Source organism: Cydia amplana, chromosome 18, assembly GCF_948474715.1.
Source record: "Cydia amplana chromosome 18, ilCydAmpl1.1, whole genome shotgun sequence".
In the NCBI taxonomy this organism is placed as follows: Eukaryota; Metazoa; Arthropoda; class Insecta; order Lepidoptera; family Tortricidae; genus Cydia; species Cydia amplana.
In genome coordinates, this window is record NC_086086.1 from 13,205,937 (window position 1) to 13,231,025 (window position 25,089).

General features: G+C 37.4%; 1 non-coding gene across 1 annotated transcript; it reads left to right on the forward strand.

The window, feature by feature from the left end:
• The first annotated feature begins 24,441 nt into the window (after nucleotides 1-24,441).
• On the forward strand, nucleotides 24,442-24,508 carry Trnaa-ggc (transfer RNA alanine (anticodon GGC)). The gene has a single exon. It is a non-coding gene; the product is annotated as a tRNA-Ala (tRNA).
• The last annotated feature ends 581 nt before the right edge of the window (nucleotides 24,509-25,089 follow it).

Consider the following 25,089-nt stretch of genomic DNA (forward strand, 5'->3'; position numbering starts at 1 on the left):
TCAGAATAAGAGAATTGTTCTTCATATCATGTACAGTCAGTATCATAAGTAGCGGATCAGACTACGCGTCAAAAGTACACTGAGAAAAAAATAATTTTAAACAATTGAAATTGCATTAAAGTTTAATGCTTTAAACAGTTCCTTATGAGCCTATCGAACCAAGCAGTAAAGTTTACTGTTTGTACGTTACGTACGAACGTACATTTATTTTTTGCCGATATATAAGTAATGTGACCTTTTTTGCTACTTTTCTGTTAGGTATTTCTACTCAGAATCAGGAGCCCTTTCGATCCTAATGGGATAAAACAAATCTGTCTGTCTGTCCGACCATTACCCCCTTTATCTCCGAGACTACTGGATCAAAATGTTTGAAAATAATACACAAAATAGTTGTTTAACTATAGATTACAGGAAAACCTATTGGAGATGTGCAGTAAAGCGTCAGTTGATGGTTGGATTTAATGTACCGAACTCTTGGAAGGCGAGTCCGACTCTCACTTGCTCTTTTAACTTACTAGTAAAAGGCTAGTTAATAGTAGTAAAGGGTAGTTCGAAAAACTCGCGCGGCTAGAAGATGTTGCTGTCAACTTTAGCCAGTCTTCTCTGAGACACGGGGACAACGCCGTCCTCGAACCGTCCGAGGTAAATTTTAAAACTTAAATACGCGATTAAGTCCCGTTGTACAATTTAATAATATATAGAATAAGGCTGTTTTTTAGTCCTACTGCCGTATTCGAACTTCAAGATATTCACAAGAGACGACACGTACTAGATCCATTTTAGATTTCAACTCTTTTGCAGCGCAATTCGGGCAACTAATGTCACTTTTACGATAGATCGTGTTAGATATCTATTAGATGTGAATTAGATCTCTAAGTAATATCTTGTGGGAATCGTTCAAGAGTATCTCCAGAATCGTGGAAATGTCAAATTTGACAGGTTAGATCTTAAACATATCGTTATCGTATCTTGGCGATGTCTAAAATATATCTAATAGATGTCTATTACAAAATCCGAATCGGGCCCTTAATCAAATTCAATCAGCCCCATATGCGCTTATAATATTAGAATGACGCCATGCCTTAACAATGTCGTTTTTCGCGAAACATATGTTTCGGTAATGTCGCTACGTACTCCCGGCGGTAATATTTCCTGCAGCTTGCCTCTATTGTAATATTTGATGATGAAATAGGGTTACCAACGATGCGTTTCAAAGTAGAAGATCTGAGCTTAAATGTAAGAGAGAAAAAGTGAACGCAACACGGGTTGGCACCATATAGGTAGAGTCAAACCAAAGAAAGTCTGCAGCGCAATAATTTGACAGCGAATTAAAAAACTACATATGGCAATGTTTTTTAGCAGTCAGTAAACGTCATGCACTATGGTATGTGTTTCTCAAAATCGTTTAAATATTCGTTGTGTTTTGTGATGAACGGAATAAACATGGTGAAACCTTACAAAACCGGCGTGCGGGAGTTACTTTTCCGCATGACGAATAATTTTACACTTGTAAAAAGTCAGCACGAGGCGATTCAAGCTGAAAAACGACAATGTTTACAAAATTTGGAGTTGGTGACGGGTAAGTCGAATGAGACATCTTAATACTTCACCATACCATATGTACCTACTTAGATAATATAATATTGATTTAGACTATGGTTTCACAGCAAATTGAACACACCTAATAGGTATAGCCATACTTATGAACTTCCTCTAACATTTCGAGAAACTCATTGGTACTAGCCAGGTTTTGAGCTCGAACCCACAACCTCCATGCTTATGCTCACGGCATGGGTACCTACTAGTTAAAGCTAAAATATATTTTTAATATATGTTTATTGTTTTAATGGTTTACTTCGTTTTTCCGAAAACTTTAGTTCGCAAATTGCGGGCAATTTCTCTGTCAATCTAATTACGCCTTAATGGGAGTAAAAGAGAAAGATGCCCGCATATTGAGAACTTCGGTGTTCGCGGTAGGCCCTCTGTACCTATTTACCGCCGTCGCGGATATTACAAAAGCTTATTAATTTTGATGAAGCCAAATGTCACATTCTCCCAATATTATTTATCAATATTAGTATATGTCTACATATTAATAGTGACATTTATTGTTGGAATGAAATATATTTTACCATAAAAATTAAGCTGTGCATACAGCTTAATTTTTTCATAGACGGTAAATATGGTAGAAATTTCACAAGTATCAAGACTATTTAATCCATTTTCTGTGGTGTTGTCGCATACTGATTTTTAAAAACTACTTTTAATCTAGCGCTGCAGACTTTCTTTGGTCTTACTCTACCATCTAATGCATCATTTAGATTATTTTTACTTTTCATTGTTCTTTATTATATCACCTTCATAATTATACTGTCATCTTAGTTACGGCCCGTTCTGATTCATCACAATAGATGACGATAATAATATTTTACGAGCATATCGAAAGTGACTGATATTTACGTATAGACGCCACGAGTATTTTTTGACTCAGTTAAACAACGTTGCATACAATACTTTTTCTACGACCAAACACTTACTTCTAGTATTTTATGCAACCGTTGTTTAAGAGAGGTCCTTAAACAACGGTTGCATAAAATACTATTATCATCGCCTCCCGATTGAAACTTTGTCAGAAGATAGGTTGTTTGTTCTTTAAGAAAATACTGCACCGCGGAAGGCGTATGAATCGGTTTTGAATTTCTGTAAAACAATTAAAAACTCTTTTTTAGTTTATATATACCTATTAAATATATTCCATATGCGTTTTCGGTAATAAAAGATTAAATTAATAACTTAAGTTATTTAATATCATGAATTTAGTATAACTGGATCAGGCATGAGAGGTGGAGGAAAATTACCGAACGGGATAGTCTTATGTATCTTTCAGTAGGAGTGGCAGTGAAAGCGCTATTATTGTTTGTTCTTGTTGTGAGTCTCACTTTTTTTTATTCCCCACCGTAATTTAGTATGGATTATGGTGGGCAACAAATAAATTCGACCAATCATAGTGTTGCATTGCGTATGTTTTGTCCCTCACGGACGCACGCGTATAGCACATCTATAGAATCCTACCATCTATGTTTAATACCTACTTCAAGGATTATTACGGAAGTTTTTAAATGTGACAACCCTAGCGAAGTATGAATATTTTAGGGTGTCTTTTGTAAGCGCTCGCCGCTCTCATCCACTTTAGCCTGTCTCCTGTTTAGACTCAACAACGTCTTATTAAGTTACTGGGGACAGGTATTAAAATATTTTGACGTGAAAGCCTTTCGGAACGAGCCGGCAAATGGGTTTTGGGGCCACGCCGATAACTGTAGCGTGAGACAAAAAGCCACGTAGTTACTTGGTTTTTGTAAAACATGCAAGGGAAAATTGCTAATAAGTTTGTGATGATAGGATGCGAGATATCATGTTGTGGGTGATTTAGTGAGGCGCATTGACCATCAATTTTCATACTGCAGGTTAACCTTAACGGCCTCTTAACCTAGTACCCCGTAGACCCCTCTACCCTCGAAGTTGGAGGTCCTGCATTCAAACCCCGGAAAGGATTTATTTGAGTGTTTAAATTACGAATATTTGTTTCCTAGCTATGAATGCTTTCTACTCTCTCTCTTTTTTATATAAGTATCACTCAAAACACCTAGTAGGTACTCACCCTTGTACCGTATGGCTAATGATTTTCAGAGCTTTGTACATACATATCAGTACAAATAAAACTGATGATAATTAAATACTTACCTAGTTTAAATTTCTTCAAAGCAAAGGAATTTTATACGTACTGTATAAATAACGAACGTATTCGAAAACGTTTTAGTTATTGGGTGTATGATCAAATCCTGCAACGGCGCGGTGGACGTAAAACGGGGTACCTGAGAACATCAGAGAGAGCTTATAATTTGCTTATAAAACAGTGTATGTGACTATAAGAGCATACCTACCTAATTATACAATATATAGTAGTCACATAAACTACTAACTTAATATAATCCACAAGTTTCATCGTCTTTTAAGGACTGCGGCTCGAATCGCAAGGTACCCGAAATCGTAAGAATAAGTTTCGAACAAATACTTTTAGACTTATTTGTCGCACCCGTACAACTTCCCATTCAGATTTATTAAAAGACTTAGGGAACTAAATAGCACCGGATCAGGTGATGGATTATGAAAATTCCTTTAATATCTAAAGGGCAAACTTGAAGTTTGAAAGCTATCGACCCCCGAAAGGAAATGAATTTCACTTCTGCCTAATGAAAATTCTTTGCCACTTTGCTGGGGTGTCAAAACTTGGAGCTCCTTAACACCGTGGACGGGTAACTTTACTTTTTGATTTTTTGTGTAGTTGTACACTCAAGAGCAATAAAAAACGGTTACTTGGTTCAGAATATTGATGCAAAATAACCCTTTTTATTGGCCCGGATTGAATTTTAATCATTTTTGAAGCGCATATTATGAAGATTGCCAGATCACCATTCGTAAGCGTTCTTTTACTTGTTATAATACAGCCGCGAGCTGCACCACAATATTAAAGTGTCATTCTATGAAACTTGTTAACTATGTAAACAAACCGCCATATTGAAATTGTCTCCGAATGATGAATTTACTAAAGTGTCATTCAATAGAACTTGCTAACTATGTAAACAAAAGTTACTAGTAATTTGACATTCAGTGTCAATTTTAGTATGGCGGTTTGTTTACATAGTTAGCAAGTTCTATTGAATGACACTATAGTGATTTTTGTTTACACTCAAGAGCAATAAAAAATGGTTACTTGGTTCAGAATATTGATGCAAAATAACCCTTTTTATTGGCCCTGATTGAATTTTAATCATTTTTGAAGCGCATATGAAGATTGCCAGATCACCATTCGTAAGCGTTCTTTTACTTGTTATAATACAGCCGCGAGCTGCACCACAATATTAAAGTGTCATTCTATGGAACTTGCTAACTATGTAAACAAACCGCCATATTGAAATTGTCTCCGAATGATGAATTTACTAAAGTGTCATTCAATAGAACTTGCTCTATGTAAACAAAAGTTACTAGTAATTTGACATTCAGTGTCAATTTTAGTATGGCGGTTTGTTTACATAGTTAGCAAGTTCCATAGAATGACACTTTACATACTCAACTCAGTTTTGTTGGTATACGTTATTCAGGTATATCCTAGGTAAAATCGTTAGTTTTTGAGGAGGACCTTAAAATATCATTGACCTAAATCCTTGTGTGACTTCTGGCAGATTTTCTCGATGTTTATGTCTTTATTTACAGCAGTTTCTACATTCATACGTAAATAAAGTAAAAAGAACTTTTGACTTTGACCAGATAAATGACGTTGAACCTAAACTGAAGCTACTAATTTCTTATTTCCAGTTGATTAAATACTGTCTGCTCTTATTTACTGGTTTCTCATAAAATGCAAAGAGGCCCGTTCAAATATTTGATGAAAATTAAGATATTTGAATCAAATACGCACTGATTTGATTAAATTGTTGGATTAAGCACAAAACGGCAGGTTTAAAAGGATTTCCGGGTTTTTCAACGATTGAAATCAGCCTTTTTTCGTTAGGGTTCTCTCCGATGTAATTACTCTATTTTGGTGAGTGAAAGGGTCCTTTCAGGTCCTTGTGTGTACCTTCACTGAATGGCTTCTCGTAGGTAATTTTGTGTGGGTAAATTACTTGCGAAAGGTAAATTATTTGAAATACTATAAAAAGTGATAACATGTTTGGTATCCAGCGAAGTTCACCATAAATTTTAATAAATGTCATTCTTGTGCTCGCATTTTCTACCCGAATAACTAAAGCATGGCAAGATTTAATGTTTTAAAATATTGACTATTTATTAGGTACAGTCAGATGCATGAGTAGCTAAGTGGCCAAGACCAGAGACAAAGACGTAGCCAAGAAAACAATACATAACGAAAAAGAACAAGTATTGATGCCTTATTACCTACTTATGGAACTTGTGGACCATAGGTGCATTACTGGACTTTAGTTGGGAGGTTTTACTAAACTATTTAGACGACAACGGTTTCACTCACTTGAATTTTTAGTGCGGCGACATTTCGGGCCCTTCGGGGGTCCTTCTTCAGGTTCGAGTGCTCGCGGCGACTGCAACTCGTGCGTGCGAAGGGCCCGAAACATGTTGCCAATAGCGACTAAAAATTCAAGTGAGTGAAATCGTTGTCGTCTAAACAGTTTAAAATATGTCTCACGAAAGTTTAATATCGATTATTGCAAACCTTTACGGGGAGGTTTTACTTAACTCAAAAAGAACAATGTAAACAACTATAACAACTTATATTTTATGTAGGCTTCCATTATAAGCAACAAGCAATTTAAAAAGGATTAAGCCGTCGATTGGAGCCGAAGTTTTAGTTACCAAGCTAGTTTCCGCTAAAGCCCGGCGGATTATTAATAATCTCCAGTTAAACTGAGGTTTATACACTGGTTTAAAACGATTATTAAACCGAAAACGCTCGCTGGGTTGATGGAGGTTTGAAGTGCGAACACATAATACGTTTATATTATTTGTTTACGCTTGTTAACTATAGTTCGTTTTTTTTAGCATTAGAAAGAACTCCACAGAAGCAAGCGTGCAGTTTTTATTAATAATTAATAATTATTGAATTATCTAATGTAGCCAGAATGTAGCATGGTCAATACATATAATTTACTTCAAATTATTACCGCTAAAAGTGCCGGATTTGGAACCACAAGCTTACTTCTGCGAAGTTCTTTCTAATGCAAAAAAAACGTACTATAGCCCAGGCCGCATAGCCAACATGCCAATCGCTAACGCTCCGCTCCGTAGCGAACGAACCGCAACTGTCACTGTCACACTAATATGGAAGAGTGATAAAGATACACAAAGCGATTCGATGGCGAAGCGCAAGCAATTGTCACCTTGGCTAGACCGTCGACTGCCAGTATGTTAGTTGATGTTATAAATTATGCATCACTTACTTACTCTGTTGCGCTGGTGGCCTAACGGTAATAGCGTTAGGCCACCAGCAGAAGAGCCACCAGCAAAAAGAGAGACTTGCAATCCGGAGGTCGCGGGTTCAAACCCCGGCTCGTACCAATGAGTTTTTCGGAACTTATGTACGAAACGAAATAGCATTTGATATATACCAGTCGCTTTTCGGCGAAGGAAAACATCGTGAGGAAACCGGACTAATCCCAATAAGAGCCTAGTTTACCCTCCCCTCTGGGTTGGAAGGTCAGATGACAGTCGCTTTCGTAAAAACTAGTGCCCACGCCAATTCCTGGGATTAGTTGGCAAGCGGACCACAGGCTTCCATGAGCCGTGGCAAAAATGTGGATAACGAGATCCTCCTCCACCATGTCGCACCAGCGATACCTGGCCGCGTAGCCAACGTGCCAATCGCCTACACTCCGTTGCGATCGAAACGCAACTGTCACTGTCGCACTAATATGGAAGAGTGATAGAGAGACACAAAGCGATTCGATGGCGAAGCGATAGCGATTGTCACCTTGGCTAGGCCGGCAGGTGCGTTCGATAGGACGTCCTCCTGCTGGGTGGCACAAGTATGCAATCTTCATCCATTCTCTCAAGATGGACCAATCAACGGAGTCTGTGAGCTTTAGTCTCCCCCATAATGTTAGGTTCAGCCACTAGGTCTTCAATCTCACGGTTCCTAAGAATTGTCCAGCTTTCATCCTCAAGGAAGGAAATATGCTGCTAGTGGCCGAGACGAAGATCCTCCGTAAGATACTGGGCCCAAAAAACAGACCGGATGGAAGCTGGACAGTCCTTAGGATTAGGACTCTAATAGGATACTAAAAATCAGTGATCGGGGATTTCTATGCCACTTGGGGTGAATGACCTCAATCATTATGCTAGTATGGATATGCCGCGGGAATCCGGGATTCGTGTGCGATATAGGAGAGTGTTTTGGCATGTTACTGTTAATCAATTAATCATGCATTGCATATATTATTAATATGAATAATTGAAAATTTGATTACAGATCAATTGAATATATCAATAAAACCACTAAGCTCGCATTACCTTATCAGTTTTGCATTGCCTTTCAACGACCGAGTCGAGACCCATGTTTTTTACAGTCCTTTATTTTATAAACGAATTACCAACACCGAAATAGCGTTTACTTTTCGAACAGTTTTGTTCCTATCGTGGGCCAAGTGGCGTATCCATATTACCATTTCGACTTGATATCCCGCGGTGTGGCATAGAAATCCCCGATCACTGCTAATAATTAATAAATTCAAATGATTTTATGTTTCATCATGTTTGGCTCTTTCGTCTATTATACACGATTTTATGATATAATTATCTAACATGGAGGGAGACATCCTTTTTGTCAATTGTTTACAGCCTGCAAATGCGAACGAAAAAGTAAAAATGTATTATTATTATTGGGGTTTTGTAGGCCTTTGAGTGCCGCTTCGACCAAGCTGTGATCTAATGTGACGGCCCTTTAAAGTTCACTACTATATAATACCCGTTGAATCCAGGAAATTCCAGATTCTTTGGGCCGTAATGGCCGTAATGCTCTGTACCTCATAGGGTTCCAGTATGTGTGTAAAAATGTATCAGAAACGGAATATTTAAGCGACGAAAAATTATGTTATGGGTATATGCATGTTTATCCAAAAACTTCTATCCCTTAAAATTAACATTTATATGACGTACACATTTGAGATATTCATTGTACTCGAAACAGGAAGTTACTTTATGATTTATTACCAGTTCGCTGTTCTAGTTGAAAAATGAGCTGGTACGCTTCATGTAAAATTTAATACACCGGATTGTGAAGTATTAAACTAGTGGATATCCCGGCATGTTGGTTAAAGTTTGAGAAACACGTATCAAAATGTTTACGTTATGGACGACGTGTTTTACAATCTACATAGCGAATAATAGGAAATTCGCAACGAGTCGTTATAAATTAAAACACGACCGAAGGGATTGTTTCAAATCGACACGAGTTGCGAATTACCTATTTGCACCCACATGTGTGACACACGGATATGTCTTTCTTTTAAGCACAATAAAGTTAACTGTTAAAACGAGTCGGACTCGCGCACGGAGGGTTCCGCACCATCAACAAAAAATAGAGCAAAACAAGCAAAATAACGGTCACCCGTCCAAGTACTGACCCCGCCCGACGTTGCTTAACTTCGGTCAAAAATCACGTTTGTTGTATGGGAGCCCCACTTAAATCTTTATTTTATTCTGTTTTTAGTATTTGTTGTTATAGTGGCAACAGAAATACATCATCTGTGAAAATTTCAACTGTTTAGCTATCACGGTTCGTGAGATACAGCCTGGTGACAGACGGACGGACGGACGGACGGACGGATAGCGGAGTCTTAGTAATAGGGTCCCGTTTTTACCCTTTGGGTACAGAACCCTAAAAATGATGAAACTATGTTGTTCGGACGTGTGTAAAATGGTGTATTACTTACGGGTTAAACGTATTACATGTGATCATATATTAAGAGGGTATAATTTTATTTAGCACATTTTTTCCTTAAAAAAATATAATAGAACACAACATTTAAAATACAACCATAAAGAAAATCCCTTTGATCGGAACCGACGAAGTTTAAAAATTCCGTAATTTGTAAAACCTTTTTATAAAATTACTTTTGGGAGTCCCTCATCTAATTTTGCGTGACACCTGAAATCACTGAGATGTTTATGGATTGGTTCAGGCTTGTTTTATTGCATTTTTATTTTGTGAAAGATTGATGTGGAATAAATTACAAGTAAAATTGAAATTGATTAGGTCATCAAAAAATTGCAATTGACGAATTGGGAACTAGACGAACAGAGCAATTGACGAACCATGATATTGACGAACTGAGAAATGGACGAACGGAGATCGACTAGACGAACGGAGAATCGGACGAATGGTGCAGAATTGGTTCCAGAATTTATGACAGTGCCAAATAACGTATATTTGATGTACTTTTTGTATATTATGCGACGATTTTTTCAAACGGCCACTTAGTGTAAGGCCTGAGTGGACGCTCGAAGCGGAGCGTTCGGCGGGGCGTGCTGCATGGCGTCGGGCTCACAAGTGATTTGAGCAGCGTGCACTAAGGCCGCTCCTATACATTTGCATTTGTTTAACATGCACGCGGCACGCCCCGCCCCGCTGCACGCCCAACTCGAGCGTCCACTCAGGCCTTACACTAATTCTTTACACTAAGGCCTGAGTGGACGCTCGTAGCGGAGCGTTCGGCGGGGCGTCCAGCGTGGCGTCGAGCTCCCAAGGGATTTGAGCAGCGTGCACTAAGGCCGCTCCTATACGCTTGCATTTGTTTAACATGCACGCCGCACGCCCCGCCCCGCTGGACGCCGAACTCGAGCGTCCACTCAGGCCTTACACTTAGGTATTATAATAGCTCTGAAACAATTACCATAAAACATAAGAAGTACAATTATTCTAAATAAGTGAGAAAGTCCAACTTTGAACACCTACACTTTCCAACTATTTACAACTAATTTAAAATTCTTCTTTATCATCATTCGAATGTTCTACAAAGAAACTTCACATTATTATTGCTAAAGTTAAATTAGCAAAAGTAATTTCCAGCAGCGCAACTCGTACCGGGCTCTTTGAATAATTTACCGTACATTTTGTCTACAAATTTTGAATCGGGTCCGAATTCAATTCAATAAGGGTCAATATAAAATTCCAATTACGGTCCGTCGTCGTTAGAATAAAGTTCTCGATATTCTTTGGTATAATCCGCGTCCGTACACAAGTTGATCGTTGCTGGATGTGGCTTGTCAGCCATATTCGAACTTTAAGATACGTCAAATATAAGATATTGAAACGATATTGATCGGATATGCCAGTTTGCCAGTGTCAATCAAGTGTCAAAAGTGACGTTTTTTCAAACAAAAACGTCACTTTTGACACTTGTTTGACACTGACATATGCGATCAATATCGTTTTAATAGGTATCTTATATTTGACGTATCTTAAAGTTCGAATATGGCTGTGTAGTGTCAACGCAGGTTACATTATTATATAGTACATAAGCGTGCACTCCACTATATAGTGCATAATTATTTTCCATCGTATTTTCACGGAAACATACGAACGTGCGGAACGTGTCTTGCTATTTCAGTCAGTCTCGGTACAAAAAGTACTGACTTAGATTGAAATAGCATGACAAATACGAACGCTTCCGAGAAAATCACGATGGAAAATAATTATGCACTACATCTGTATGTCTACGGCATGAGAACCAACAATTACTTGCTTCCAAAAATATTAAATAGCCTTCCGAAACATTTACAAGATTTTACACTTATTCAATCGTAACATTCGTAACTCAACTAAAGATATAAACAAATACCTGTTATCATTTAATAACTATGAATCATCATCTTCCTCGCGTTGTCCCGGCATTTTGCCACGGCTCATGGGAGCCTGGGGGTCCGCTTGGCAACTAATCCCAGAAATTGGCGTGGACACTAGTTTTTACGAAAGCGACTGTCATCTGACCTTCCAACCCAGAGGGTAAACTAAGCCCGTATTGGGATTAGTCCGGTTTCCTCACGATGTTTTCCTTCACCGAAAAGCGACTGGTAAATATTAAAAAAAAAACTGCTACAAATGCTGCCACACCACCCTGCTTACACTGTTTACACAACCAACCAGATTGTTTTTTAATAATTAAATAGCTTTAATTTTACTTAACAGCTAACACCAATCTAAGCACTCCACTTATAAAAATCAAAAAAACTGACACTGTCATGCAGTGTCACGATGTCATCAGTTAAATGCACAGGGGCTGCATTCAACTATTCATATTATTTGAATTTTATTACTGGATTGTGCTGTCACATACCTATTACGTGACTAAGCACATTGGCGTCGTGTGGTCGCAAGTCGTAACCATTTATGTACGGTTTTCACCAGCCAGTGTCTGGACTGGCAACGCACAAATGACAACATTATTTAGGCGGTTTGAGAATCTTAAGTGTAACACCTGAGTGGACGCTCGAGTTGGGCGTGCAGCGGGGCGGGGCGTGCGGTGTGCATGTTAAACAAATGCAAACTTATAGGAGCGGCCTTAGTGCACGCTGCTCAAATTACTTGTGAGCCCGAAGCCACGCTGCACGCCCCGCCTAACGCTCCGCTCCGAGCATCCACTCAGGCCTTACATTAAGACTCACAAGAACCTGCTGTCTAAACGCCGTTCCTTTAAAGTTATATGTATATATTTATTACGAGCCCACACTGACTGACTGCTGGGCAAAGGCCTCCCTCAGATTCCTCCACGTATCCCTATCCCCTGACAGACCAGTCTCCGTCAAAGGCGTCGAGGTCTATCATGACGGCCATGCAATTTGTGGGACACAATAAAAAACAAAATTACGCTCTCATTTTAAAACGACATGAAGCTTTTGGCATAAAAAATAGGTAGATTCTGTTCGGAAAGAGAAGAGTCGTGGAATGTATTGGGCTATATATTCCACGACTCATCATCGTTCGATATTTTCGTTGGTAAAAAATGCTACAAGTAGGTACAAAGAAAATATAAATCTACAGGTATCAACGAAAACTGGTACCTATTACTTGAATGTTCATGTATAATTTCGTGATATTTCAGAACGTGGTTTTAAAATGAGAGCATGATAACGCAATTTTGATCGTATTGCGGCGGCTAGCGGCTACCGACGCTTGTGTGACACTTAAGAGCCAACAGGAGTGGTCATTTCTCCATACAAACGTACTCAACTGTTTCCTCCGTGGGTTTTGAAGCTAGAGCAATGATTTTTTCAACACAGATTAATATTATCAATATCTGTGTCGGACCGTTTTGCTTTTTTTGATATTTTTGTTTTTTAAGGCCTTCAAAAATGGCCAAAATTGCCTAATTGACTATGCCGCAATGAGAGGCGTGGTATTCAAAACTGATATCAATTAGCCAAAAAAGCAAAACGGTCCGACACAGATAATTTCATAATCATTTAGATTTCCAAATTTGGTTACAATTGGTTAAGTTTTGGAGGAGGAAACAGTCGAATACCAAACCTCGATTTTTGAGATTTTTACGCGGGATTTTTCGCCTTGTCCTTATCGCACTAGTTTTAGGAGCCACTTCCGTTAGCGAGACGGGTATATTTACCTAAAATATTTAAATATCAGCTCCTGTTTCGCCTTAAATGCCATATCCAGTGCATTATATCGTTGTTGTTCGAAGTGGCGCTCTAACGAGGGGGAATATATGCGCATACATTTTCTACACTCGCGCGATTCCGAGCCACAACATTTTCTGTTCGATTCGGTATGTTAAGTTCGGAAATGGTATCGGTTTGGGTTTATGTTTGCTGATTTTCGATCATTAGGGATGGGGGAAATCAGAAACGTTTTTATCAGGGGAATAAATGTGGATAATGGTTTGGGAGTTAGTAGAGGATGGTAAGGTACCTAATGTTGGTATTATTGCTTGCTAAAATTGATATATGCAACCAAAATAATACGACAAACTTAACACGTTCACTCTTTAGGTTATCTGTTTTTCTTTTTGATGATATTTTAGGAGTTTAATGAAAATCCTCAATCCTATCCTTGATTTGACGCCGGAACATCCTAGAGAGAGGCTTGTATAAGCGCTTTTCGCTGTCGCCGTAGCTCGCGCTGGCAGTGAATGCGTTACACTATAGAAAAAAAAAACTAAAGATTACGATGTTTTATATAGCAGGAATATAAACGCTACGTCAAAACCAACTGGGGACCTAGCCAAGATAACAATCGTTCGCAAAGAAACGAAACACTATCTGTCTCTGTTGCACTAATATGGAAGAGTAATAGAACTAATAGAGGGAGACAATACCTAGCGTTTCGTTTCGACGCAAACGATTTTCATCTGGGCTAGGTCTCCAGGTTTCAATATTAAATTCTGTAATATAAAAATCGAATGAATGTTGTATACATAATGTAGTCAATAACTCTCCAATCCAAGTCGTAATAGTAAATCCTATTGGGTATTAAAGCAATTGCTCGCCGAACAAGAGCCCTTTTACATAATTAATCATAAGCACGATCAGAAATACGTAGTTAAAGTCTATCGGGTTATTGTTACCTGCGTTGCGAAGGATAAGTGCACAACTACAGAACCCTAGGTGTAAGGCCTGAATGGACGCTCGAGTTGAGCGTGCAACTGGGCGGGGCGTGCGGCGTGCATGTTAAACAAATGCAAACGTATAGGAGCGGCCTTAGTGCACGCTGCTCAAATCACTTGGGAGCTCGACGCCACGCTGCACGCCCCGCCGAACGCTCCGCTTCCAGCGTCCACTCAGGCCTTACACTAACCGGTTCTGTCAACGATCTATCGAATACTGTCGTTATTTATATCAGTTCAATATATCTAAAATCACAGCTCTGTCCACTTTACGCTGACCTCCCAGTACGCGAGGCCCCTTTTCACAAAAACCCTGTCCAAAGATCTTCGCTCAAAATAAAGCACTAATATTTCAGCAAAATATGATTTATAACAGCGTGCTCAGGGAAAATTGATTCCGTATATGTTTCTGTTATTTTATGGGTGTTTTGTAAGTCGTGAATTTTTGAGGTTACAGATACGATGGATGGTTTACGATTTGTTTTATTGGTGGAAATATCGCAGGTGATATATGTATGAGGTGAATATAGAATAAAATGGATAAGTGACAATGGAGTTTCAAGATACCAAGTGTAAACAGAACGTAGTAATACTTAGATAAAAAAAAGTAGCGGCTGACAAAATACATCTGTACTACTCTAACTCTAAGTAAAATTGTTGTGACATAATAATAGTGAATGAGTAATACATGCAGATACACACAAATAATCCTAAACTCACGCATAAAAGTACAAATTACTGAAACACTTATTGTTATTTTTTTACCCTTGCTACTTTAAGATTTTTAGTCACTTTCATAAGGGTTTAGAAATGTTTTATTATCTCCGATCTAATTTTTAGGGTACCGTAGCCAAAGAGTAAAAACGGGACCCTATTACTAAGACTCGTCTGTCCGTCTGTCTGTCTGCCACCAGGCTGTATTTCATGAACAGATGATGTATTTCTGTTGCCACTATAACAACAAATATTAAAAAAGTGCGGAACCCTCGGTGGGCGAGTCCGACTCGCACTTGTCCGGTTTTTCTACTGGTTTCGAGATTTTTTCTTCAGTCGGTCCCTCAATACTGAGGACACGATCCTCAGTATTGAGGATCATGTCCTTCTGTTGAAGACCAGGTTCCTCCATAGGGTTCTGTTCTCCACCAAGCGCATGGCCTCGTTTCGAGATATACGTGTAGATTCCAAACAAGGCCAACACCTCCTAAATAGCACCATGTGGTAAATGTGTTGACAATGATGATTGATCACGTACCTACCTTCTTGTGAAGGAGAAAATGTACGCATCTTAGTCGTATAATAGTTACATACATACTTATGTAGTACGTTCTTTCTTTACGTGACACATCAATAATTTACTACCGATTCAAGCACCCCTTTACATTCATCGATTTTATGCAGCCCGAAATACATTGATATCATAGTCATGCCCGAAAAAATCACAACAAAAGCACCGTATAGGTAATCCCTTAGTTCCGATAATGAATTGCGAATCAGTTCCCTTTTACCGCTAGTAGCAAATGTAGCTAAGCGGGTGAGGTGTTTAAAATAAAGGCGTGTCACGCCTTTATTCCCTTAACCATGAAGTTGTTTTCGGTTCATTTGAATTCCTAGCCAGGCGTGTCTCACTCCGCGATTTCGTCGCTTTGCTACAGCTAATAGCTAAAAGTACATCCGTTCGGCCCCAATTTTGGGTAAAGCCATAAGCCGCGCGTGGCGCTATCGCCACCTAGCGGCCATATCTGTGCTGATCGTAACAGACGCGTTTTGTTAGAGAGTGAGTCTTCTGTACTTAGTACTATTATTTATTCTGTGACCTAGTAAAATCAGCCAGTAGAGTTTTTTTTAATCGTTGCCAACAATGTGAATAGCAATCTAAATTAGGTGCAGCTGTAAGTAACATTAAACAGTTGCCTTTGAAAATGTTTAAGGCGAAACTAAAAGCATGGCTCGTACAAAAGGCCTTCTATTCCATAGAGGAATATTTTGACCGAGGTAGGTGACATATTATAATATAGGCCTTGACTATTATCGATGACTTAGTTTTGGTTGTAAATTTAGTTTTTTGCATGCTGGTGAAATATGTGTTACTTAAGCGATAAGACCGCCTGTTGCTACCTTTATTTACACTGTAAATCTGTTATTGTATTTTTCTTTGTGGTGCAATAAAGTGTATTTACTTACTTACTTATGTCCATTGTCTGACCATCTTTTATACCATATTTCATACAAAATAAAGTTGTTTGTATTTGTAGTTGACATCCTTAACTGACATGATTCATATATCGTTTAATGTCAATTGTACGTTCGATTTGGCCTCAAAGTGTAGGAATGTCATCATAATGTTACATTTCTATGAAAATATGATCGATGCAGAGTTAGCTTAGACGGGCCCTATTTTTATAAATACTGCTAAATCGTCGAAAGGAGACCCTTAAGAAAAGGATTTCTTCTTCAATTTATAATGTGGCCATTTTTTGCAGCTGTTGGTAAAATAAATCAAACTAAAGAAATTGCGGAAAAGGTTGTAAATTAGAAAAGTTTCAAGCCTAGGAATCCGTAGAGCTTTATTAACCTTTTTTCTTTTGAGTGACTAACAAGAAATTTGGCAGCTGTTTCTTTTCATATATACTGAAAAGTGTATTTGGGCCTTCCCGTAGACCTAGACACCACATGGCTTCTACTTTTTACAAGCTTTTATTTAACTTGAAATGTATGTATTGTTAGAAATATAAGATAATTTATATCATTATTATTGGCAAAACACTTTCAGCCATCAAACTATTTCTATTTTGATACCAGTTGTTAATATTAAATAAAAAAATACGGTCATTGATTAGCTTTTTACCACAGTATTGCATTGCGGCATCCGGTGTAATATATCCTGTGTTTTTGTGATACTAATTAACCTAATAAATAACTTATGTAAGATAAACATATATCATAACTAATTAAATAATAAGAAAAGAATTTACAACTGTTTAAAAGTGGTAATAAATGTGATCTTTGTTTAAATAGTTGTAACACCACGAATGGATTGTCTTCCGCGGTCAATATGGCGTCATCTGTGTAAAATTACGGCTGTGTTGTTTTGGTTAAAAATATATTATTGTACTAAGCAGTGAATAGTGGTTTAATTTTATTATCTCAGAAGTGTCACGGAACATCTACGTCCAATATAAAGGTGTAGTATTTGCCCCTCCAGTACCATCGGTCCACTTTCCCAATCTGTCTACTTTACCAAAGGGTCCATTTTCGCGATCTGTGTACTTTACCGAACGGTCCACTTTCGCGATGTGTCCACTTTACCATCGGTCCACTTTCCCGGTCTGTCTACTTTGCCAAACGGTCCACTTTCCCGATTTGTCTACTTGAGCACGTTGTCTACTTTCGCCATTGGTTCACTCGTTTCGTAGCATAGTACCAACTTCGCGAACTTTCATTTGGCGATTCGCGAAATGTATTTTTTATACACGCAAACCACCAGTTTCTCTGAATACTAAAAACGCTTAGTGCCAGCATAATGCCAAGTCAATATGTGTCAACCTCAGAGGACCGACATATCAGTATTGTAACAGGTGCGAGTGAGACACCGTCATTGTTCTGACAGTATTTAATCAAATATAACTGATTGCGTTGCAGCAAATTACCGTTTTGTGACTACAACGAACAAAATGTCTGGGATCATTCCAGTAAACAATATCCCATGAAAAACATTTCATATAAAATGTTGCCAAGACGAAACCACAAGGCTCGGACTGTCAAAAAGTTATCAGATATCTTGTAGAGCCAAGCTTCTAACTCTGCAAGCCCTCACATGACAAACTCTACATCTTAGTCAACATATGTGGCTTGGCCGTTTCGCTACCGTCACATGGGCGTGATGGGCGGAAGGTGAAATCTATTCATAATTTTTTATTATACAATTGTTTTTGTACTAACAAAACGGCCAAGCCACGTATTTTGACTAAGGTGTAGAGTTTGTGATGTTAGGGCTTGTAGAGTTAGAAGCTTGGCTCTACAAGATATCTGATAACTTTTTGACAGTCCGAGCCTTGTGGTTTCGTCTTGGCAACATTTTACATGAAATGTTTTTCTTGGGATCGGAAAAGCGGACCATTTGGTCAAGTAGACCAATGAAGAAAGTGGACCGATCGGCAATTAGACGGATCGGGAAAGTGGACCGATAGGTAATTAGACGGATTGAGAAAAGCAATTAGGCAGATCGGGAAAGTAGACCGTTTGGTAAAGTAGACAGATTGGGAAAATGGACCTATGGTACTGGAGGGGTATTTGCAATTTAACCGTGTTTTGACCGGTAAGTGCCAATTGCATTGTTTATGTTTACATTTCTATGAACCGGCTGGTTGCCGGCTAGTGCAACCGAAAACGACCAACCTTTTTACCTTCTTCCAATGGTTTACATTTGTTTTGAATGAATATGCTGATTAAAGATACTATTTTATTTCATTATCTAAAACATACTTGTTAAGATTTGTATGTTTCTCTTGTTTATTTCGGAAGACGTTGGTCGAGGTTCTTATTGATATCAAAATAAAGTCTAAATTTGGTCTAATCGTTTTTTTTGTAAACAAAGTGTTCATGAAAAATGGTGGATCAAATTGAAGTTAAGTACATAGTGATTTGCATAATTTAATTATCAAACTGCAACGTACTGATAGTTTCAATTTTATGAACTATTTCCGAGTATAGCCGAGTTATAGCTAGATGCTGAAATTGCAACGTTATTGCTGGGACCGGAGAGTTCAAATTACAATGTCAAATAATTTTGATATCGCAGTTTTCACAATTTCGCATGACATTGTACTCGGTATGTTTTAAGTTTATTTACTTATTTTGCATTAATCTGTAATGTACAAGAAAAAAATCATCGAGGAGGCGGATTTAAATAGGTATTTATTCTTATCCAGTAATCCGTTTTCGATCAAAATTGTTGTTCGAATTACAAATTTTGATACATTTAATTTTGCTTGCATAATGATAACAGCGGACAGTATCATAGTTAAGCGATTGAGACAGATCGCGTCACCTATTTTACCGCGGACTGCTAGTTTAGTAAGTATTGTTTGAAGTTTTATCACGCGTAGTAAATGGGTGAACTTATACATTACGGACAGCGGGGAAGTACGTGCATTGTTTCCGTCGGCAGTCATGTTAAAAGTTGTAAAAGCTTATGGTTACACAGTGTTCCCTTGCTGTGGAGTGGACCTTATGCGCAGTATATACATATACCTATAAATATTATATATACCTATATATGTAGAAGCGAAGTTTGGAATACAGAAATATATAGGTACAGATATATAATAATTCTGGTTATCAGGGAGTTGATGCTGAAAATATGCTAGTACCTTTCATAGAAACATTTTAGATAATGAGGTACCTACCTATACAAACTCATTTTAAATTTATGTCCTACCCATCACTAGAAATCTATAAGTTGTAAATATAGTAGCAAGAAGGTAGTTCGTCTTCATTGTGTTGATTATGTTGAAATCCTGTCGACTACTTAAAAACTTACTAGACTAGCCTATGGCCTAGCATTATGATTGTGCATAGAAAAATAGAGTCAGCAGTCGCATACAGTTTTACGATTTTCATTATCTTTACTTTTAAATCTATGGGTATTACTGATAAGTGATAACTGATAACCATCTTTAAATTGATTTGGTTGTTGAAATAATTATTCAGATTTATATTTATACCTATAGTTTTTATCAGCTATAGTTACTTTTTGTCAGTAGACAAAGTTCCAGTTGAAAGTATATTGCAGTAGCGCCATGTTGAATACAAGCATTAAATATATTTTCAGTAATAATCAAGCTTAAATGATTAGCGAATACCTATACATACGTATGACATGTTTTAAAATAAAAGTTGTACTTTAATAAATTAGAATAGTACTTTTATCTCTGAGCTGTTCTATACCTATAATTTGTATCTTCTAATTTAAGTTTCGACAATTTCCACAAACAGTCAAGAGCTCATTTAGTTACCATGATATACCTAAATTACAAAATGTTATGTCCAAGGCCCCAACGTTGTCTGTTCTCTTTGACGGCGCAGCAACTAGTATCATTTCTCTCTCCTCGCTCTTTAAAAAATGCCGTTTGTCAAAAAAGGACAACCATACTGTTGACAAGATGGACTTCAAATCAAGAGGTGTTACCGTTTTAGGTGGTGTTAAGTTGTGTATGTGTGCGTAAAAACGTATGTGTGCTCTTTTAGGGATGTGAAAAGTCGAATTTAATCATGTTATATATCGATAAACGCTACACAGCGGAACGAAATAGCGATTAATTGAAGCTTCAATATCTTCGTTAAAAATAAACATAATTGAAATGCTAATGGATAATGAATATATTATAATATCATAATATAATTCAATTATTGCGGAACACATATTTTAGTAGGTATTTGTGTATTGTAATTAAAAATTTGAACTTTCCCTTTGTTCCCTGATGTGGCGCGACGATAAAATCGTGATCTGATAACCTCCATAAAGAATAGAAGTGTTTTTTTGTTTATTTTAGTTGTCGTTAAATCTTTCAAGTAAAATTAAAATTGCAAGAAATATCGATAGTTTATCGATATGACTTTATCGACATGGCTACAGCAAGGTGGATTCACATTGTTAATCGTACACTAAACAAAAGTGGTAACAGTGACAGCTCGCTTAGACTTTATCTTTAAGTACCTATATTATATCTATGGTAATGTCTATTTGAGCACAAATTTATAGTGCCAATAGAGGCGCACTATACTAGCATTATTATGGTCAAAGAAATTGTTACAACTGGAAATATAAAAGGCGTGGTCATTTGTAGGCCAATTTTGAGACTCAATAATAATCTAATTACAACAATTTTGACAGCGAATATATCTGAATTTGTGTGGGGATATGCAAACAAACAACAAAGATTTATTTAAACCAGTACTTTGGAAGATTACATGAGTTTACTTTAAATCAAAGCTTTTTATTTGAGTCCTCGAGATCCTGACCTGCACGGCAGCTACAACAGGCAATTTTTACAGTACGACTATTTGGCAATTGTTCCATTACTACTAGTGCCTAGATCCAAATTGGATTTATAATATAAATTTTATACTTATAATGTTTTTTAGACTGAGGAATGGTTCTAGAGTTCTCGATCCGAAAATACATAATAATAATGTTAACTCAGCAGATAGATAAAACTGTGGATAGGACTAGCCTCTAATTTTGAGCCTGGTTCTGAAAATCAATTTCAGATTATGGTTTCGTAAAAATAGTTTGTATACATGAAATTCATATTCATGAGTTTGCTGCACACGTGTTTCATTTTAATTTAAGTTATTGCTAACGCAATTCCTACCAAAGTCTAACCGATATATATTAATATATCTTTGTGTATGTTTCATAAGTAAAGTGTAGTATGTTTAATGATTTACATGTCGGAATTGAGTGCATACGTCTGAGTGCTGAGACAATATGGTTGGAGGCCGCTGCATCTAGTGTGTGTACGCGGTACCTGGAAGATAACTCACCACCACTTCACTGCGCTTAGTTGAACTGAGTGCTTACATCCGAGTGCTAAGATGACATGGTTGGAGGCCGCTGCATCCAATCTGTGTGCGCAGCAGCTGGAAGATAACTCACCACCACTTCACTGCGCTTAGTTTGGCTGAGGCTGCTACGTCCAGCGTGCGTACGCGGTAACAAGATCTATTTGAAACGCTTGCTTGAGGCCGATACCCCCTGTGCGGGTACGCGGTAACAAGCGTTAGGACCTCTGAGGCCGATAGCTCCCTGTGTGAGAACGCGGTAACAGGGGTCACCCAATAAGCTCGCTTGAGGCCGATAGCTCCCTGTGTGAGAACGCGGTAACAAGCAGCACCACTTACGCTTGCATGAGACGGATGCTCCCTGTGCGGGTACGCCGTAACAAGTGTGATAGATCGCCTGAGGCCGATAGCTTCCTGTGTGAGAACGCGGTAACAGGGATCACCAAATAAGCTTGCTTGAGGCCGATAGCTCCCTGTGCGAGACCGCGGTAACAGTAAGTCAAAAGCATTTATTTGTCCAACAGGTATATATACATAAATACGGGCCCCATATACATCATCATTGTATCACTATGTTGCACCGTAAGGTGAACAATTTTTCATTTATGGACTGTGACTGCATGCTGTACACAGTTACCATTAATTGTCAAAATCATTTAACAAAGTTCACTTACACTATAATATGTTTCTCAACATTTGTTACAATTACGCGCAAAGGGTCAATACTTGCCATATTGATGTGTGAATAAGTTATTTGTTTCAAAATGTCCATAAAAAGAGTTATTAATTTCTTTTGTGTAATTTTTGAAAAAAAATGGAAAGCAATGTCACAGATCTATAGCTGGCTAAATCTTGTCACCTTTTCTCTAAAAGCGGTTTTACGATACCTATTTTTAATCGTTCTGGGAATTCTCCCATTTCCCGTTCCTGTTTGGATTTACCAAGTTTGATTTGTAAAGTACTTGTTAAAAGCTTGCGCAATTTTCTTTCCTTTAAAATATATTTTATTCAATATAGAATATAGTATCCAATTTATTAAAAATATATCAAAAGTGACTATTGTTTCTCGGAACCCTATCTGAGGCCGATAGCTCCCTGTGTGAGAACGCGGTAACAAGCAGCACCACTTGCATAAGACGGATGCTCCCTGTGCGGGTACGCCGTAACAAGCTCACCATACAGCCTGTGTCTGTACACTTAATTTGCTACAACTTACCAAACACCCTTACGGCCTGTGTGGTTATTGTGGTATATAATGATAACAGTACAACTACAAATGTTAGTATACCCTGTGTGTGTACTTTGCTACCACTTACCAAACGCTCTTACACCCTGTGTGTGTATCGTGATATACGTAATGATAACTATACGCATGTTTTACACCCTGTGTGTGTACTTTGCCACGACTTAACGAATACTGTGACGTCCGGTCTGTATGACCTGTAATTGATAAATGACAACCTTTAAAATTACATCCTGTATGTATACTATGTGACAAAACAACCTTCGAGACACTGTTACATTCTGTGTGAGTCTGACACTGTTAATTTCTGTTTCTGAGGTCTACGTACTACGCGCCGAGGATGTTCCAGCTTCGATCGCGCCACTAGGCCACTACACTAATTTCAACTCTTTTGTGGCGAGCGTACCGCAACCGCTGCAGGGGACAATCGAGTGCGCCGATTTATGGTCAAAAGGTGTCGTGTTTCGGAGGTCCCGCGGAAAACTGCCGGATCCGACACAAGACCAGACGATTCAACGGAGCCACGCTGTTTTGTCCCCGAAATAGTGTTAACTTTTAAGTTTATAAAATGTTATGTATGTTAGTCTGTAAGGTATTTGTAATATAGCCTTGTTGCTTGTCTGATTTAAATTTTAAATTAATAAATAAATAACTGCCAAAGACTGTAAGGACAATCTAGTGTGTATGACTGGAGACAAGATGAAAAGTCACTAGATTCTACTTATGTTACGTTTACCCACATCCAGTTAGCGACTAATTTGTGTTTAAGAATAAGTGTGTAAAAGTACAGGATTTTTTTTTTTACCATTTAAAAAAATAGAGACTATGTTATCCCAGTAGTATTTTGTTAAAATAATACTGAATGTCATAATACATAGACCAAAATGTATTTTTTTTATTATAATTGTCAATATGTGTTTGTGTTAGCAATAAATAATGATATATAATTGAATGAGGACATCCAATCTGTTAAGGATGGCCGAAAAAGTAACAAGTAACTTAGTAAGATTTCTAACTTGCTTTGTTTTTTTTTTTTTTTTGTTTTTTATGACATCAAAGAATGTAAAAATAAGTTTGTCGCTTAACAGATAAAGCTTTAACGCATGTTTAATTGTTTAAATTTGAACTTTAATAGCTGTCAATACAGTTGAATATTATAACTAACATATTATACTTACGGTTTCATGTGCGGTAAAGTGGTTAATTTCTGTTCGTAATTGTTATCTACTTATACCATACTTTATCATCTTCATGTTGTATGATAGATTGTTTGTTTTATGTGTATTTAGTAATAGATTTATTTCATCCTACTAACATTATGTACGTTTATCGATTTCTGCGAAAGGTAGTCTGGAAGAGATCGCTTTTTGGAGATAAGACCGCCTGCTGTTTACCTCTACTTCTTTTGCAGTTTTCTTTCTGTACCTATTGTTTTATTGAAGTGTGTAATAAAGAGTATTTATATTGTATTGTATACAATACACAGTGCAATTGGGCAGCGGAATTGGTAACGCATTGGACCGGCAATCCAAGGATGTGGGTTCGAGTCCCACGTTGGCCAGAGTTGATCATCGTTAATATTTTTTTTCATTGTGATTGACATCTGTATTTACAATTTATAGAATACACAGTATTGTCTCATCCTCGTAATTGTAGGACACGTAAATTAATTGTATTTTGTAAGACAAAGATTTCGATTATTTTTCTTACCTACGAAGTCCGTGATAAGTAGCATATCATTGTCATGTTTTATTATTTATTATTATATTCTTAATTACTTATAATTAATTATTTAAAATTATTTATAATTTTATCAATAAATATCTCAATCTCAAATTCTTAGAAAATAAATAGCGTATATCTCTATTGCCTAGGGTCAGGCAAAAATTCAGGATGGCCGATTGTTAGAAATATAAGATAATTTATATCATTATTATTGGCAAAACACTTTCAGCCATCAAACTATTTCTATTTTGATACCAGTTGTTAATATTAAATAAAAAAATACGGTCATTGATTAGCTTTTTACCACAGTATTGCATTGCGGCATCCGGTGTAATATATCCTGTGTTTTTGTGATACTAATTAACCTAATAAATAACTTATGTAAGATAAACATATATCATAACTAATTAAATAATA